The following is a 20,717-nucleotide window of genomic DNA, read 5'->3' as shown; positions in this document are numbered from 1 at the left end:
TACTGTACATTACTGACATTAGAATGGATGACACAATACAAGCAGTAGGAGATGATTTATTCTTTACGAGGGTTTATCGAGGTTTTGCTGCCTCTTGTTCCAGACACCCCAAGTCTTTGTCAAGACTTTGACAGATGGAGATGCTATGCAAACAAGAGATTCTGAGTTGCTCAGTATGATTTATTAGATGACTGGCTTTTCATTTGTTTGAGAAAGTGCTCTAAGTGGAAAGGGAGGACAGAACCCACATAAAAGTGTGGGAGCTGCCAGCCACTGAAACATAAAACTGGTTCAGAGAGGACTCCATCTAATACAAAAAAACACCATGTCCCATAAATGGATAAGTTGAACCTCATGAAAATTAAAAGGTCTGATCTTTGAAAAGACACTGTTAGGAAAATGAAAAGACAAGCCACAGAAGGGGAAACATATTTGCAAAACCACAGATCTGATAAAGAGCCCTTATCCAGAACATATAAAGAATTCTCAAAACTCCATATTAAGCAAACATCCCAATGAAAAAATGTAGCAGAAGGTTTGAGTAGACACTTCATCAAACAAGATGAACAAGTGACAATGAGGTATATGAAATGATGATCAACATCACTGGTTATTAAGGAAATTCACATTTAAGCCACAATAAGGCACTACCACATTAGAATGGCACGAAATCAAACCAAACTGAAACAGAGCTGACACTGTTAAGTGCTGGTGAGCATGTGGAGCAACTGGAACTTTCATCCACAGGCACTCAGCAGTTTCCTGTAACATTAAACACACATTTCATACAACTCAGCAATCTCACTCCGGCATATTTACCCAAGTGAAATGATAACTGGGTTTCACACAAAAACCTGAATGTGATTGCCTATGGTGGCTTAATTTTTAATTTCCCAGTTGGAAACAACTCAAACATCCATGAACTGGTGGATATATAATCCGTCAGTGGCACCTCCATATATTGGAATACTACTCAGCAGTAGAAGGGAATAAAGGACTGATACATACAATAGTGTGAATGAATTTCTTCCACCATCCATGCCCCAGGTGGATGTCATATCAGAAGCTCAAGTTCACTGAGGCTGGCCAGTCCCCTCAGAGAAAAGATGGGTGCCTTTGGTGCTTCTTCTTACCTCTCTAGGTTTCAGTTTTCACTTGGATTTTGGCCTGATCATTCCTTACTATCTTCTCAATGTTTTAATGAGATACTTTAGAATCTTTTGTCCAGAAATTTTAGTTGTCAGCAAGTTGATCCAAATAACATAGCCCCGTGGTCGGGAAACTGTGGCTCGCAAGCCACATGCGGCTCTTTGGCCCCTTGAGGGTGGCTCTTCCACAAAATACCACGGCCTGGGCGAGTCTATTTTGAAGAAGTGGCGTTAGAAGAAGTTTAAGTTTAAAAAATTTGGCTCTCAAAAGAAATTTCAATCGTTGTGCTGTTGATATTTTGCTCTGTTGACTAATGAGTTTGCCGACCACTGACATAGCCCACCATGCTACCAGAAACAGAAGTTGAGGAACTGTATTTAATAACAGTCAAAGAAAAGACCTGGTAAGGGTGGATTCAGGACCCTGGATAGAGAGTCAGGACACATCCTTAGGGAAAAGGAATGTTTTCCCAGTGCTACTCATATCTCACCCCAGAGGAGGGTGCTGGCTCACAGTGCTGGATTGTGCAAGAGAAATTGCAGTGCCTGAGAGGTGTCCTTCCGGGAACAGCATCAGAATAATCTATTATGTTTAGTGAGCCCTATCCCATGGTTTCTTTTAAATTACCACCACTCCCTCCAGTCTATGTAGCCAGAACCATATGAAATGGGACTGTGAAGCCCTGTATCTGGTGGTCTTAGCTTGCCTCTTCCAGAACCACCCTTGCCCTGTTCTTATCTTGCTGCTTCAGACTCAGTTTTCCTGTCTCCCTCTCCAGCTTCTCTTCACTTATCATGCTTGGTACTCACCACTCTTCTTTGGATATGATTTATGTGCCACTCTGACTTTAATACCTTTTTCATGTAGTCTCTGCATCACATCAAAAAGAAAAATAGCCTCCTTCTGCAGAAAGCATACTATGAAAACCATTAGCTTCTTGCCCTGGCTGGTGTGGCTCAGTTGGTTGGAGGGTCTGCCTGCGTACTGGAGGGTCATGGGTTCAATTCCTGGTCAGGGCACATACCTAGGTTGCAGGTTGATGTCTCTCTCTCACATTGATGTCCCTCTCTCTCTCTCCCTTCCTCCCTCTCTCTCCTTCCCTCCCTCCCTCTCTAAAAACAAAGAAACAAAAATACCCAAATAACTTTTTTTTCCCCTTTTAGTCACCAGCACTAAGAGAGATAAAAAGATCAGCTTTGGGGGCATATAAGGATAAACAATTAGAGTCATATTGTGTTGGAACTTACCTATTTCCTAATATCTAAGATTGGGCTTATACAATAAAGATGGTAATTATGTCATAAAATGCTAAGCCTGCAAGTAGATGGTTCCGGGTTAGATTAGTGTCTCAGCGTGTCTGAGGCCCCAGGCTCTTCCTTTCTGCTCTGTCCTCCTCCTGAGAAGGCTTGGTTCTGGGGTGTCACAGGATGGCTGCCAGAGCTTCAGCCCCAAGGCTCCACGCACTGTGTGCAAGGCAGCAGGAAGGGAAGGGACGCTCTTCTCACAACCTCCCCTTTTTACTGGGGATAGCATTTCCTCACTGAGCACAGGGACCAGAATATGCTGTCTTATTGTCCTAGGGCTACCATAACAAAGTACCCAAACTGGGGTTGAAATCATGGAAATGTATCATCTCACCATCCTGGAGGCTCGTGGTCTGAAATCAAGGTGTCCACTGGGCTGGGCGGGAGCACCTGTCCCAGACCTCTCTCCTGGGCTGGTCCCTGGTTGGTTCTCCTTTGTCCCTTTATATTGTCTTTCCTCTGTCTCTGTGTCCAAATTCCTCCCCCCTACCCCCCCTTTTTTTTGAGGACACTGGTCACAATGGATTAGAACTCACCCTTGTGACCTTCGTTTAGCTTAATCGCCACTGTAAGACCCTATTGCCTTTAGTAATGAGGTCAAGTTCTCAGGTACTGAGGGTTAAGACTCCAACAGGCCTTTTCGGTGGTGAAACAATTCAACACAAGGCCACTCCTGAACCAAACACTAGGAGAGTGATCAGCTGGTTCAAAGCTGCTGAGAGTTCACATAAGTGTGGACCGAGGCTTGTTCACTGGACTCAGTTAGATGGCAATGGCCCAGGATATTGTCAAGGGTGGTGACAGAGAGAGCTGTAGGTGAAAACCAACAGGAGTAGCATGAGAAGGGAATGAGAGATGAAGAACTGGAAACATCCAGTAGGGACGATTTTTTTTCAAGATGTTCTGCTGCAACGTCAGCGAGGCTGCCCCGGAGATGGAGTCTGACTGGGGCACGATGCTTCCACTGTCTCCTCTGATCTGACCGTCTGCCAGCCTTGTGCTGTCTGGATGGTGGCACCGAATAAAGCATCTGAAACTCTGCTCTCGGTGATTCGAGGGTTCCCAGTCGGGTCCCAACTAAGCAGTCAAGCCCTCCCCAAACAGAAATCTGAACGCGGTGGCTGGCTTTCTCTGGATCAAGCTGTTTGTCCGTCACCCTCCTGGCTGCAGAGTCTAATCTGAACCACTTCACACTGACTGTCACAGGGCCTAAGGTGACATAGGGTTGAATTATTTTACACTGTTGATGTTGTAAACAAACCAGATGTCCCTTTAAGTGAAATAAAATACTTTCTTCCCTGAACTCAGTTTGAGGTAGCAATTTGAGTGTAAGGCCAGGCCTAAATATAAAGTTGGTCTGTAGGTTTTACCTTCTTCTAGAAGAAAAAATTCCGGTTGTGCATTATGCTTCAGGACAGGAGAGATCCACTGCCCCAACCGCCTGCCCCCATCTCACAGGGAGACACCCCATCTCACAGGGAGACACCCCATCTCACAGGGAGACACCCCATCTCACAGGGAGACACCCCATCTCACAGGGAGACACCCCATCTCACAGGGAGACACCCCATCTCACAGGGAGACACCCCATCTCACAGGGAGACACCGAGGCCGGAGCAGGAAGCTCTGAGCCCCAGCCCAGCCCGCAGGGATCTGCCCTCCTCAGAAGTCAGCCTCTCAGGGAGGAAAACGAGAAACCTGCCCAGAGGGATGTAATAGGAAAATGACTTCCATCTTTTCCTTTTTACACATTTTCTCCATTGTGAACTACAGCATATATTCCAAAGGACATAGGTAACATATACTATGTGCAGTTCCCGCCTGCCTCTTTTCCTACATTTTTACTGTGAAAAAAAACAACAACACACACACAAAAACAAGATGCACAGAATGAGCCTTTGCACTTCAGTGCTCTGAAGGGCGTGCCTACGAAAGGAGGTGAGGTAACATGACGTCCTGCATATGTGAACCCCGACCCCCAGGGGGACCTGGGTAGAATAATAACCTCTTGGCTCACACTGCTTATCTCCCCTCAGCAGCACGGCAGGCGGGTCCTACACAGGCAGGAATCGGGGCTCGGCCAGCCCGCCGCCTGAGCCCTGCACCCCTTGCCGCTGGCTCAGCAGCCAGGCAGCAGGGCAAGGCTGGAGCAGCGGGCTCTTCTTGTCATTGTTTAGCTGCGGCCTCTTCCTGCAAGATGGTGCACAAGGTCACAGCCGGCAGGAACTCCTGCTAACTCAGCACCGCTTGATGCAAATACTTAAAGGCACCGTGCACATATAAATGGGTTATTCGCTCACTGGAAAAAACTTTAGAAGCCTAGATCCAGACTCTCAATTCACATGGTAGAAGCCCTTTTAGCCAAACATTGTACCAATTGGTCATCTAATGAAAAAAATAATTCAAACAAGTAGGTTGTGTAATGCTAACCACATTATAGAAATTGACTTTTCATTGATTCTTAACCAGCCCTAGGGTTCTCATTGGTAAAATGGAGTAACTATCTTCTTAAAAGATTTTATTTACAATTACAGTTGACATTCAATGTTACTTTATATTTAATTCAGATAAAAAGCATAGTGGTTATATAATTTACAAAGTGGTCCTCCCCAATTATTCAAGTACCCATCAGGCACCATACCTAATTGATTTATTCCCAATGCTGCATTTTACATCCCATGACTGTTTTGTAACTACCAATTTGTACTTCTTAATCCCTTCACCTTTTTCACCCATCCTTCATCCCCATACCCCTCTAGCAACCATGTGTCTGATCCAAAACACGTTTAATATTAAACACTGAGATAAATGTGAGCTATACACACACTTAAGAAAGAGTCATAAAAACAAGGAAGGGCATTATTTCCTACCTGCTTACTCTAGGTTTGTGTTCACAGCCCCAGGCCTACTTTTCTGCTACCTGCCCTCCTCCCAGATATAAAACGGTGACAATTTGCTCCTTTAGGGGAAATGACCATTTCAGCCACCTTAAGTCTGCATTTGTGGCAATGGTTTAAAAAGAAAATCCAAAAAGTGAAGAATATGAACATAGTAGGCAGGGCTGAGGCTCAAAAGATGGTTGACTTGAGACGCAGGATGTGGAGGTGGGATCAGGATGGTCATCCGTGGGGCCGGCTCCAGCTGAAATTGTTTTCCTCCCTGAATAAGAGGGAGACAGCCCACCTCCTGGTGGAAGATTACCCACTAAGGATGTGGGATTGTGTTTATGAATATTTAATTTAGACCTTTTAATGGATTGGTTTTTAGCATCCTTATTGTTTAAAAATAATTCTGACTTCATCCCCCCAAAAAATGTAAATGGAAGCAAAATAGTGCTGAGAAAGCATGACCTGTGGCTTCCCAAACATTTGTTTTAGTGCCAGGACTCGGTGCTTCTTGTGAAGACCTGAAGTTAAGAACATTCTCTGAAGTGCTTCATCCTCCCGCAGTTCCTGTCCTTCACCTCTGTTACTGAAAGGACTTCTGAATGATTAATTAGTCATACATAGATCTGGAGTAGTCATGGATCTTGAAGCTCCGCACCCCTTCCCCAAAATATGGAGTATAATTCTCTAGAGCTCATCAAGTGGAGGATGGTTATGCTAGTTCTCTCTGAACAGATTGAATGGCAAGAGAGAATTCACCTATTAGCTAAACTAGTAACTCCTGGACACAACCACATGCTGAAAGTCGCAGGATGGGTGACTCAATGTGAATCGAGAATGAAGACCTCTAAGATAAACAAATAATGATGCATATTGAAGAAAAGACAATATTTAACTATATAAACTGTCCCACTATTATCTCTCAGTCGATCAATAGCAGCTGACATTTCATATGGTACTTTACTGATTATAAAGTGCCTTTTGGAACATTATCATATCCTCAAGTCCCTGATCTGAGAAAAGGCAAAAGGGTGACTTCCCGTTGGAGGTCCTCTTAATGAACTTGGAAAATAAATAATGAGGCCATGTCCTTCATTTATATAAACTAAGTGTCTGAGAAAGCTGTGATGGCTTGGCAGTAGGCTGGCCACATTAACAAAGGATTTAAAGCTTGTATCCTTAAGAAATAGATTAAATCGACTTAGAAAAAAATCATGCTGTTTTATAGTAAACTTCCTTGGTCAAAATTTCACCAAGATTCCTTAATCTAGACAAGTGCTAGGTAAGGGAAGCTATTTCCCAAGGCCAGACTTTGCTTATGCCTGATGGGGCTGAGTATGAGAGGGCCGGGTCTGTTGGAGGAGTGCATCAAGAAGTGGAACACTGAGCAAATGAGAAAGAGAAAGAGAGAGAGAGAGAGAGAGAGAGAGAGAGAGAGAGAGAGAGAGAGAGAGAGGGAGAGAAAACTCATGGACATGGACAACACTGTGGTGATTGTAGGGGGGGGGTGTGGTGGGTGGAAGTGGAAGAGGGCATAGAGGGGATAAATGGTGATGAACAATGAAAAGGAAAAAAAGAGGTGGAACATGATGTTTCTTACCCTGAAACAAATACTTTTGTATCTTTCTGAACTCTGTATTGCTGGTATATGTGTGTAAATACCAGACTATTTTACACCAATATCCAGGTTCTCTTCCTCCTGGCGTGGATTCCTAGGACTAGTTCTCATCAACAGAATGTAAGTAGAAATGGTGTTTGCCACCTCCAGACTGAGGCAGGTAAGTGGACTGTGGTCTATTCATTCTTCTTCTCTTCTCTAATCTGCTGATAGACTGCAAAGCACTGACAGAGGAAGCCAAGGTACCCGAAGAGGGCAAAGCCACCAGATGGGAAGAGCCTGGATCCCTGAGTGGGTATGTGGAGCAGATCTCCTGCCTCCTGAGAGAGCCACGTCAAACTGTGATGAATGTGAAAAACAATCTTTTGTTTTGAAAATCCACCAAAATGTTCAGTTTTTTGTTACTGCTACCAGCATTGCTTGTTATTACTAATGCCAAGTAAAAATCATTTGTAAATATTTGCCTTCCCAGAATTCAATTTAATTATTATAAAACTGAATCGATGTCTACTTTAATATTTGTGTTTTGTCATGGGACATACCATTTTTTAAAAAATAATAAGAGCCCCAGAGCCCCAGAACATAGTTTTAAGGTGCAAGTGTATAATGTCAAAACTTATTACAAGATGTCTAAATCCAAAGAACAGACAGGAAGGTGGGGTTTAAAATTAAAAAATGAGTAAGTGTTATAAAAAATGCAATACTATATAAAATTGATCCAATCTATTTTTAAAAATTGAAAGAACTCTACCTTTTCATAAATGTCAAAATACCACAAGGTTCTTTTTATATCCTAAGGACTAGGCCAGTAAAAAGAAAAAAATCTTTAACTCTATACTCTAGAATTAAAGGTCATCTCTGGAGACCTCAATAATATACTTATAAATAGTTTCTAAAATCCTGTCTGCACAATCAAGGGCTGTTTCTCAACCCTTTTCTATAAAAAACTAGCTCACACCCTTGTTTTGTGATTGAGACTCGATTATTTTTGTCCTCTCCCTGGGGAAGCTGAGCACATGAGGAAATTGGGGAGAGCATGGCCAATGTGTCCACTTCACCGCCTTCACTTTCCATCCTCTTGGGTCGGGTCTGCCAACCTTTTCTTAGCACCTATCACGCTAGGGGCTGCCACTCTCTCAGTGGGACTCCTCTTCACGTTTTGTGAGACCCCTAGCGCAAGCATTTCTTGGGACAGCAGCGGGAACCCAGCATGGGTGGGACGCCCAGTCCCCAGCAGGGCTTCAAGCGTGCAGCTTGTTCTGGCTTCACATTTCCATACCAGGAGCCTCCTGCAGGCCACCTTGGTGACACCGTGACCTCAGGCTAACGAAATCTCATTTCTCTCTCCTCGCCCTCCAAGTCTCTTCCATTATTTTCCTTTGTTGGCTCTGGGTTTGCTCCAAATGATGCCCTACCAAACTTTGCCTCTGGGGGCTCGAGTGTGTCTGGCCCTAGAGCGGGTGTTGGCTGGGGCCTGGGGTAGACTGGGAGGTGATGTCAGGACACGGTCTCACTGACACGCCTGGTCTCGCCGGTCCAGCCTCTGACTGCGAATAAAATGTTTCCTCCACTTTTCTGTCCCCCACAAAGGAAACAAAGACAAATAAAGCTGGGTAAAGAAAGCAATCCTTTACTTTGGTCTTGGGACATTGCTTTTCTCTGACATCTTTCCAGAGGCCGGAGCTCCCTCACACTGTGCACAATGAAGTGAGGGACATCTTGAAGAGGGTGAGGAAGTTGATGTACTGTCAGAGAATTTCCAGTACATTAGAGAGAGCAATGCCCCCCTCCATCAGTGTGTTTACAAAAGAGAAGAGACCCAGGCCACTGATGTAACTGTATAAAAAGAAAAGAATGTGTGGCAAAGGGATAATCCAAATACTTGAACTGAAAACAAAGGGAAGGGGTCATTTTTACAGCCCGGCTCTAGTCCCTGAAGGGTGGATGTGGATGACTAACCCCGGCGCATCTGTATTTACATGAGCTGGAAGACAGAAATTGCTAACACGTAGGGAGATTCAGAGGAGGGCGGGGAAGGACACTGCAGCTCCTTAAGTATCAGATGAAGTAATCCAGTGAGACTCTCCTCCGCCAGCTAACGTTCCATCACATCTAGCCTGACTGTGCCATCTAGTGGTCTCCCCAGGACTGCCTCCAGTGGGAATTCCCCTGCCAAGGGGGTCGAAAGAGGAACTCCACAGCCTCAGCATGAAGCCATTTCCAAATAGCATGTAGCTATTTCCAAATTTCTCAAGTCAGTCTTGGAGTGAAAGCCCCATGAACTCCACTCAGGTGCCCGATTTCACGCCACTGGTTTCATCATATAAGAGCATCCATTCGGTGCCAAAATATGTAGCATGACTTTACCAGAGACACCAACCAGCTTCGTAGACCCAGTCACTGCCCTCCAGAAGTTCAATGCTGAGGAGAGAAGTTACAGACTTCCCTTTCCTTCTCTTAAGGTGGGGAGGGTACTAGTAGCAACTAAGAAAGACACAGAAGAAGAATCCCCAAGCTCAACAGCCATCCTTCAAATAACCAAAAGCTGATGCTCTTCACACAGGAACAACATCGACCTCCCACATTCCTTGCTCTGAAATTTTGATGATCTTTGCTCATTTCAGCTCTAAGTGCGAAGCCTTGTAACACCAACTTCTGGCTCCCTCTCGCTTTACCTGGGACCTCCTGCTTCCTGTCCTGCGCTCTGAAGGCCACCAGTACCTACCTGCCCGAGGTTGTCCCCAGCCCTCAAATGCCCACCACTCTGCACAGTTCCCTGCTCAGCACCTACACTCTCAATGGGTGGGCTCAGTGCCAGCTCAGAAGAAACTCGGGGAAGAAAACGATTTCCATAGTTTACTTTTAAAGTTGGTTAGAAAGGACTGCGCATTTCATGTCCACCTTTAAGAACACATGGACGCTCTGAATGGAATAATAGCTGAGCCGAGAAGGAAGCAGGGCTGTGGCCAACGCCTCTGTATCTTTTGGAAAAGTTGGACAACTGAAATGTGCCAGGATTTTTAAAACGCATGCTGCTTTTGAAACTGGACTATTTCAAATATTTGACTTTCATTGGGTGGTGTTTTTTCTTTCTTTCTTTTTCTTTTCTTTTTTCTTTTTTTTTTTTAGAAACAATGCCCAGAACCTAAAATTCACCATTTGAAAGTTATGTAGTTCAGCAGTTTTTAGGTCATTCTTGGAGTGGTACAGTCATCACATAAAACTAATTTTAGGACATTTTCATTACCCCACAAAGAAACCCCATACCCAGGTGGTCATTCCTATTCCCTCTTCCCACTCCAGTCTTTGGCAGCCAATAATCTACTTTTTACCTCCATGGATTTGCCCGTGCTAGGTATTTCAGATAACTGGGATTATGCAGATATGGCCTGTACTGGCTGTCTCCTTTTACTTAGCATGTTTTCAAAGTTCATCCATCTGGTAGCATTATAGTACTTGATTCTGTTATGGCTAAATGGTATTTCATTGTATGGATATATCACACTTCATTTATATGTTCAGTAGTATATGAACACTTGGGTTGTTTCTATTTGGGGCTATTATGAATTATCCTGCTATAAACATTCATGTACAAGTTTTTGTGTAAACATATGTTTTCAGTGCTTTTAGGTATATATCTAGGAGTGGAATTGATGGGTCACATGGTAATTCTATGTTGAACTCTTAGTAGCCAGCAATGCATGAGGGTTCTCATTTCTCTTTAACCTTGCCAACACTTGTTATTTTCTGTTTTAAAAATTATAATTATTTATATGAATATTATTATTATTGCCATCCTAGTGGGTGTGAAGGGGGTCACTGATTTTTAAGAGCAATTATTAATGCAAATATAGACTGGAAAATAAATGGATGCTATTTGAGCATAGAAAAGACCTCTCTAGATATTAAGGTTGTATAAATTTGACCTTCTCTAACCAGAGGGGATTGATTGCACAGCTTGTTTACATATGTATTCTGCTACCAAGGTGTTTATAGAATCACTGAATCTTAACGTCAGAACCATCATAGAGGAGGTTCCTCCAACCGATGCAGGAAAGTTCTCTCTGATTTTCCTGACAGTCATTTCATTCACTTCAGGCAATGACAGGGACCTCTTTTCCTTACAAGGCTCATTCTATTTATCATTTCTAGAATGCCCTTCCTTACATTTAAAGCTTGCCATCTTATAATTCCCTGTAAAGTTTGAGATCCCATAAAAACTCCTGAACTATATCATGCCACCTACCCTGTCCCTGTCCTCAACATCTCTCTCCATTAAGCTAACTATCTCCAGATCTTCACCTTTTCTACAAAGTCATGGATCCCATTCCTTTGCATCTTTGATGCCTTCTTCTAGGTACTAAAATGTGTCAACATCCTTCAAAACATGCACACACAAATGTGAGCAAGCTGTGCTCCTGGTGGTAGGGATACATCAAGAGCATAATTTGGCCATGACACTTAGCAATGCATTCTGAGACTGACTTTTTACAACTATGTAACACATGAACACAAATTGCGCTTGCACCAATCAGCTAAAACCCTCAAGCTAAAAACCTTTAAGACTTTTTAAAATATATTTTATTGATTTTTTTACAGAGAGGAAGGGAGCAGGATAGAGAGCCAGAAACATCGATGAGAGAGAAACATCGATCAGCTGCCTCCTGCACACCCCACACTGGGGATATACCCGCAACCAAGGTACATGTCCTTGACCGGGAATCGAACCTGGGACCCTTCAGTCCACAGGCCGACACTCTATCCACTGAGTCAAACCGGTCAGGGCCCCTCAAGACTTTTATTGAATGATTTGCTATTATCCCGTTGTTCTCGAGCAGTTAGTTTTTAAAGCTCATGGGACTTGATCTTTTGTTGTTAAAATATATTTTTATTGATTTCAGAGAGGAAGGGAGAGGGAAAGAGAGAAACATCAATGATGAGAGAGAATCACTGATTGATTGCCTCCTGCACACCCTACTAGGGATCGAGCCAGAAACCTGGGCATGTGCCCTGACCAGGATTTGAACCATGACCTCCAAGTTCATAGGTCGACACTCAACCACTGAGCCACACGGGTGGGGCAGGACTTGATCTTTTTTAAATCTCATCTTTTAAATTTTAGTCTATAAAATCAGCTTGCTAGAATCTGTTGGATTCATGAATCTGTTTCCACTTCACTACCTCTCTCAGCTTTATGTCAATTACGAATTAGAAAGGCATTTTTATTGGTCTTTGGCCAATTCATTCTTATGAACCATATGGAAAGTTTCCTTTCCAGGACAGCCTCTCTTCTTGTATGTAGCACTGTTACATCGTTTAAATACCTGTTCACTTGCTCATCTCTCTATTAGATTGGACTCTCTCTGTTCTTGTCAGTGCTGGTCACTCAATAAATGTTTGTTGAATCTAATTGAACTGAATCTCACTTTCAAATGCCAGCTTAGAGCTTTGTTGATAGAACCACTTGCCAAACACATGAGACACCTGTCTCTTGCTAAAATCCTGCTAAATGTTTAGCTATGTGAAGCCATGGTCAAGAAAAAAAATTAAAAAGAGCTGTTCTTGGTTCATTAAGACCTTTTGCATAGCTAGCAATTCATTTCCTAAAACATCTTGCTTATTAATAGCTTATATATTTTTAGTCTTTTATATGTGCTAATATCTGGACTAAGCATTTTTTCTATATTATCTCATCCTATTCTCAGAGCAAACCTAAGATACACAGATTAATGCTGGTGATTGATAACCTTCTTTCAGAATGAATTGAGACCAAGCACTGACTAATAAGGCCTTACGCATTCATTTCTAATGCTTTGTTTGTTGTGCTTAAAACAAGGCTGCAGAATTATAAAATGTAAATAGTCACTAATTTGAAAGGCTGGATTCATGTGTGCTTTTCTGTTCTCTATACTTGCCTGCATTTTTCAAGTTACCAAATGAATATTTCAAAGAGCAAATCCACAGATGTGTGGACATTTAGATGCACGGGGAACTGCTGGGGCCACCGTTCTTTCTGACCCGGCTCAAGGAGGCGGGTCAGCAGATTTTACATTGCACCACAACACATTCAAGACACGTCAATCAAAACATAAGAAAATCACTTGGGGATGGTTACAATATTCCTCATAGATTCTTCTAGAAGACCAATTCACCCCACAGCACTGAGGAGAGAGAATAACCAGACTTCCTTTGGGTCTGTGGATTCCTATCAGTAGCTCCAACAATAAGCTTCTATTTAAAGAGTTAGGCCAGGACATTAGGAAATGAACTAATAAAAAATCACAGTGCTCTGCAAATTTACTGCACATGTTGGCAAACAGGAGGAAATAAAACAAATGGTTAACAATAATTATTTTTAAGTTACAAGATCAGGGTGTGTGTGTTTTTCATACTCTTCTTATATGTTCCACATTTTCCACAGGGAAAAAAAAATGTATTTTAATATATCCTCCTTTGTCTTCCAATGTTTTACAGTTCACCTAGAGGTGTGCACACATTATCAGAATGCCAACCTTGAACACTAAAAGCTGCAAGTACTCTAGGTAGTTAAGTGCCCCCAGCTGCTATCAGTAAGGGCATCCGAGCTCACAGCTCTCTGCCTGAAGAATGTCAGGGAGCTGTCTCCTTAACGCTGGCTTTGAAATGGACAAATCTTCTGGTAATTGGCTGGCACACAGCCCACGTTTTATGATCGATCATAGAAATATGGCTGATGAAAAGGAAAATGACATTTTAAATCATATCTATTTGTATGTAAGGCTCGGAGCTGTTTTAATGCCTCTGTATAATTCATCATTTTGAAGTGAGCCGTTTATCTCAATGGCTGTGATCTATAGCTTTTTCCACGACTGATGGGCCACATGTCATAGTAGAATGGGCTGAGACAGCAGCTGTAAGTGATGAGCAAACACTGACGTATTCCTTAGAAACGTCTTTCCACACTCACAGTTTTCAAGAGATCTTATGTTGAGATAACAGTGTAATGTGATCATCTTAAATTCTATATCTTTGCACCCAAGAATGCTGGAAGAAGGAAGTTATATTATTAGAAGTTGCCTTTCTTGTTGTTCTTAACTTTTCTGTGTTTAGTTTGTTTTTAAATATGTTTCAATAGTGTCAACTGCCTTAAATCTTCATCAAAATAGACATTCAAAAAATAAGTAAGAGAGATTCATGCATTTAGCAAATACTCATATTTCGACAAGTATGGACGTGGCCATGAAAACTAGTGTTTGGATATTGAAGTCTTAAGGAATTCAAGCTTTGATTTTCCTGTTCGATTAGTTTTAATTAGTAGATATCTGCCTCTTTTAAGCTTCATTTTCTCTGCAGCTTCTGCCCCACCGTTTTCCCTTTCCAGGTCACTGCCGGAGTGCACGCTGACACTGCTCTGCTTTCTGCCTCTAAGCTAGGAAACTCCGAGGTTTACTTTCAACATGGGAAAAAGCCCTTCATGCGTGGATGCAAACTGGCACAAGTTAAATCACTTCATTTCCTTAGACCTTAATTAAGGGGACTGCAAACGTGTTAATTTAATTACACTTAAAAACCTAATTGAAAATCAGAAGCCCACCAACTTCTAGGTACACAAAGAATTTGTAAAAAGGAAAAAAAAAATGTGGTTTTTAGGCTGCTTTTAAATTAGATTCCATTTTAATTTTATGAACTGAATTATTGATACTTGGGTGGTCTCAAATGCTTGATATCTTGTGTGTGTGTAGGTTTTGTTTTGTTTTAGTGGTTAATACGTTGAGTCTGAGGCCAGATAGCCTTCCGGGATCACTAGCACAATTATTGTTCTTTCAGAAATTAATACTATAACTTTAAAAGCTAAAGAAGCAAGACCATACAGAAACCAGTGGGGCAGCTCATGCGAGAAACCAACTTGCATGCTTTGGACGAACAGGCCCACCTGCCATTTAAACAGCGTGGGAGCCGCACCTAACCCTGCACCGTCCCTGCAGGTGGCGTGGACTCACAGGCCCTGTGGCCGGTGGGGTGGCCCCAGCACAAGCTGACCCCCAGGGCCCTAACCCCGCAGGTGCAGCACCTCACCCCTGGTCTGTGCTGGGGCCCCCGCGGAGCCTGGCAGCCTTGGAAATGCCATCCTGAGATGAGAGGGGGGCTTATTTTGTCTTTCGTCCTTCCTGTTGCTGGTTTAATTGGGTCCCAACTGGGGGACATTTGTCAGGATGCCAGGACAGCACTGACTCTCATTGGGGGAAAGGGTACGTGTATGATTCAAGGCTGAAAATGGATGCTACCTCACCTCCGAGCCTCCATATTTCCATCAGGGCAGGAGAGGTGGAACAGGCTCTCTATCCGGAGCTGTCACAGACACCGGGGAGCCCAGGGCCGCTTGGAGTCTTCTCCTGCTGTTTGCCAGGCACTGTCCTAGGCCCCTAAGCGTGTCAACTCCACGATCCCTACGAGAATCCCAGGAGGTAGGACCACCGTGATCATCTCCAGCTTCCCGCCCCTGAGGACCCCGATGGTGAGGTGGGCACTTGCAGGGAGCACACGGCTGACCTGGAACTCGAGGGAGGAGCCTGGCTCCCCGCTCCCGCCACCGGGCCCACCTCGTCTCCAGTGAGATGGGGCCGTTCGCCTGTGGGCTGTGTGGCGCCTGGAAGTCAGGAAGGGAAAGGCAGAGTTCCTCGCTGCTTTCAGGGCTACCTATAGTTTTTCCTTTTTAATTTTAAATGTGTGGTTTTTCTTTGCTAGATATGTCTGGAAAGCTCCGGAAATGTTTCCCCTGTTCTTAAAACAATTTTTTTTTTTTAAATCTTAAAACAAAGATAGAGAAGGAAGGAAGGAGGCAAATAGGCAGGGAGAAAGGAAGGAAGCTCAGGCAATGGGAAGCATTTGTGGGAAGTTTGTTTGGAGGGTGGGAGGAAGGACAAAGTCAGGTACCTCTGTCTCAGGTGGTGTCCCCGGGAGTGGCCGAAAAGTCCTTCGAAACCAGCAGCTACCGGCAGCTCATTCAGCTCCAGCTTCCTCCAGGCTGAGCCTCCCCCACCCCCTCCCGCCGGGCCCGCCCCAGGATGGAGAGGGTAATGCTCATCAGCTGTTGCCGCATGGCGACCTTGGGTTTCCAGTGCCCCCGTCACCTGCGCAATCAGTTTCTTGTTTTAAATCCCGTTATGGAAATGCCTAGAGTGCTATCTGATCATTTGGCGGGACCTAATACATCCTGTCGCACCTCCCTTAGCATGCGGCTAAGGGGTGGCCTCCATCCCTTCCAGGGGCAGAGAATGGGCCTTAGAAACAGCCTTTCAATTCCTTCTCTGGTCCAAAACATTTACAGAAATCTGGTGTTCAGTCAGCCCACATGCTCCCAGTTTGTGACCAGAAATGAAATGATAAATGCAGGATGCCAATGAGCGAAGAGGTTGCACTTAGTTTAACCTCATTCCACCCCTGCCCTTCAAACGCATGCCTCCTCTCTGCCCATAATTATGTGGGTTTTGTTGTAGCTGCTTTATCTAGCTACTAAATCTAAGAGATTCAGACTCTTCTTCTTTGTTTTTTGTTTTCTTCAAGAGTTTTCCACCAAAAATGCAGAAATGGTTTTGGGGAAGTCTCCCAACCACCATCCAGTGATATCATCAGATCACAGGGGGGTCGCTGCAGTGGGCGTGCTGTCAGCCAATATTGACCAAGGGCTGCATGGGCCAGGCCACGTGCCGGGTGGGGGCACAGAGCTGAGCTAGACTCGGTCCCTGCTCTCCAACTGCTGAGCTGAGGTAGAGGGCTGGCCTGAGGAAGAGGATGGCAGGTGCCATATGAGAGGCCAGCCCAGCCTTGGTCTTTCCTGACAGAGCCAGACTGGAGAATCTGGCGAGACTCCAACAAAGTGACAGAAAGTTAGGCCTTCAAGATAAAGCCCGGAAGTCTATGGAAAGGTATTCTGGGTCTGAGCAGAAAGGGCAACCATGGGGGATTGAGGGGTGCAGAAGATGGTCCGTGTTGAGCAAGGGGGACCCAAAGCGGGGAAGGCTATCATCTCAGTAACGGTCAGACAACCTGATGCTGGAATCATCTTGTCTTTCACGCACACATTCTCTCTCTCTCTCTCTCTCTCTCTCTCTCTCTCTCTCTCTCTCTTTCTCTCTCTCTCTCTCTCTCTCTCCTCCCCACCCCCCTCTCTCTCGGTATCTGAGTCTGGTGGAACTGGCCCTCAGGGACTGGGAGACACTGTGACTCACATCCCCTCTCTGTGACTCCCTGAACTCAGCCCACTCTTCCCCCCGCTCTCCTTTCTCCAGTTGCCTTTCCTCAACCCCACCTTGGGGGTTTTATTTTCCACCCCTTTGGTGGCCCTGCTGTTTGCTTGCTTGCTAAATGATTTATACATTCCAGGCTGGCTCCAAGACCATGTGGGATGGAAACCAAATGCAAATTGACTAAGGAAAGGCCAGAATAAACACAAACTTAAAGACCTCAAACTAACAGTTTCCACGGCTGTGTATCCATCTGAGCTGTCTGTCCTCCCCAGCTCTCCAGCTCACTCCGCGCTGTCCTCGCAAGGCCGTGCCAGGCGCTGGAAGAAGGTCCCTTGGCGGCCCGTCTTTTCCTTTTGAAGATGAATGTGGTCTCAGGCTTCCACAGGGAGCCGCTGCTAGGCTGGCAGTACTTCTGCCAGCACAGTGGCCTGTCCCCCGACACACACACACACACACACACACACACACGTATCCCCGCCCCCCCCCCCCCCCCCCCCCCCGTCATCCCAGCAGCTCCGTCCCTATACTCCTGAGTCAGATTTTCACCTTCTGAAGGATCTTCAGGAACCACACCTCCCTCCTGGGGAGCGTGCGTCTGGCCCACACCAGTGCAGGCAGGCACTGTGGGAGGGACCCTGGTCATCACTGTGATCTCATTCCAGACTTTCTTCCCAGGACAGGACCTTGGACCTGGGATGGTATTTACAATAACTGCTTCCTCCTAGTCAGGCTTTAGGGAGTCGGCACCCTGGGCTCCAATCCCAGCTTTGTCACTAAAGATCGTTTGTAATCCTGGGCAAGTCACCATACCCTCTAAGTATCTATTCCTTCAGGCATTCAACAAATATTCATGTAGCAGCTACTGGCACTGGGGGTATAGAGATGCACATGATTGAGAAGATGTCTTAGAAGATGCCTGGTCATGGGAGATAAATGGTTTTTAAAAATCATGGCGGGGGGTGGGGGGGGAGAACTTTAAGAAAACAATTTGGTAATATTAAGAAAAGTTGCAATATGAATGCCCTTTGATCCAACAATTCTAAGTTTGGGTATGTACTCTAAAAAATTCTTACACATTTACACAAGGAGAGAAAAAATGAAGATAAAAGAATTTAAATGTCAACTCACAAGAGAATGAATAATGCGTGATATATTCCCACAATGGTGTCCAGCAGTGAAAATGAATGAACCCACGCTGCATACATCAGCATAGTCTGTCTCACAAACATGATACTGGCTTAAAGCAGCATGTAGCAGAAACCATGTGAAGTGCAATGTCATCTATGTAAAGTTAAAATTTGCAAAATAACATTATATATTATTGAGTAGCAGCGGTATTTTTTTAATGGATGGGAATGAATAACGCCAAATTTGGGTTGGTGTCTTCCTCCACAGAGGGAAGGAAGAATATGGAATTGGAGAGGGGTATATGGGTCATCAGCTGTACTGATAATGTTCTTTATCTTAACCTCAGTTGTGAATACATAGCTGCTAGTATTTGCTGTAATGTTCTTTAGAATGTGTGTATATTTTAAATGTTGCCTTAAAATTTTTTTACTTTATTAAGGGTTGATGGGTGCTATGATGTGATCAAGAGTGGCTGGCATGGGGGTATTTGGGTTGAGTGGTCAAAGAGAGCTTCTCAGACAGGTAGCAGTTGAGCTGAAAACATGAATGGCATGAAGGAGCCAGCCACAACAACATCTGGGGGAGGAGCATTTCAGGTAGAGAGAAATTTTAGTGCAAAATGTCAGGAACTGTGAAGGGTCTGAGGTTATACATTGCTTGCAAGCTAGCAAGGTAGCCTGCCATTTTCGTGGGAGCTGGCAGGAGGCACGAGACATCTGGGTCAAAGGATTTTATTCTTCACGCCAGCAGGCAGCGTGAGCTTCATGTTCACATGGGTCCTCCATGCTCCCTTCCCAGGGGCACTGTTCAGAGGTGAAGTCAGGAAGACGTGCTGGTGGATTTGGATGTGGGAGATAAGAGAATGGTAGAAGTTTAAGGTGCTTTCTAGGTGTCAGGCTGCATCCACAAAAGAACAAATTGAGGGTCGAGGCAAGAGAGAACAAGGTCACCCAAGTGCTACTTCGAGCATGTAACCGTTGAGATGCCTAAGGCACATCTAGGTTCTTAAAAAACAGTTGGGTGCAAGCATTTGCAATGTAAGGAAGAGATCACGGCTGGAGGAGCAGACCTGGGAGGCCCTGTGCGATGACAGGTACTTAGAGCCCCGAGATGAAGGAGGTCACCAGAGAATGCTTTCTGAGTTCACCAGACTTCTCGGTCAGTGGAATCACCTGGAGTGCTTGTGAGAAACATAGACTCCCAGGTCCCGTTCAGATCTCTCATTCTAAAACTTTATGATCTATCTAAAGTTTTTGCATAAATTCTTTCACCAATATTTATTGAGTGCCTGTTATATTTCAAGCACTGTGCTTGGTTGTGATGGGTGGAGCTAGAGCAGCATTCTGTGGTCACGAAGAAAGGCCAAGGGAACACTGAGATCTTGGCAGATTTCATGGAACCAATGGATCGGCATCCAAACTTGTCATTATGGGGGAAAATAACCCCCTATTTATTTAGTCCATTATAGTGGGAGGGGGGTTGTTTGTTTGTTGCTTTCTGCCAAAAGCATTCTAACCTAATACATATGTTTTATTACTATATTTAAAAATCTAGTAAATTTAAATAAATCATTATGATTAATGTTTAATTAACTCAAGTTGAGTAGGCTAAACGCCCTTAAACCATCGTTCTCATTTATAAGCATAATTTATTAAAATCTCTTAAACACTTTAAATTGCTTGTATAGACTTAATAATCATTGAGTTTCTGGTTTAACACTTCAAATAACAGACCTGGCAAGTTTACAACCAAGTAAGCCAAAATGTTCTCAGATATTTAAACATCTCGTCTAAGTCTAATAAGTTAAACTTACAAATATCGTGAATCTATCCTAAAACTATTAATGAGCTCAGTCAAATTTTCTTACATCTTCCAACTTAAAATCACAAGCCTAAAATCAATTTCATGTTTTAAGTCAGAATCATAAGTTTCCACTTAAAGAATCCCTTAAATAAGAAACACACGCAAGATTATTCCTAAGCTCAACATGAAAGTACCAATATTACGGGTCTGATTTATTTCATCATCGCCATATTTAATTCTAAACATTCCCAGATGTGGAAAGTCACTTACTCAACCAGGGAGCAGATTTTCTACCTCCAGGGAGTCAGAGTTACCGGGTCAGGAACTCATGACCACAATATGGTGAACGTCTCAGATAAGCTGAGGTCGCTTAGGAGCAGAGTCAGAAGGCATGTGAGCGTCCTGACCCTTTCTGTGGTCACTATGACAACAGGGGACATCCTTCAGTGGACTTTGATTTTAGAACCTTAATTCCAGTCTCCCCTTCATTATTCTTCTTTATTTTTAATTATTAGAAGAGATGAAAATCAGCAGCTCCACCTCCACCCAAGTGAGCTCACTTCCATTATTTCTTCATTGGCTTCTATGCTCTTGGTGCTCTGCT

This window comes from Eptesicus fuscus, chromosome 10 (genome assembly GCF_027574615.1).
Source record: "Eptesicus fuscus isolate TK198812 chromosome 10, DD_ASM_mEF_20220401, whole genome shotgun sequence".
Lineage (NCBI taxonomy): Eukaryota > Metazoa > Chordata > Mammalia > Chiroptera > Vespertilionidae > Eptesicus > Eptesicus fuscus.
This window is presented reverse-complemented; position numbering follows the sequence as displayed.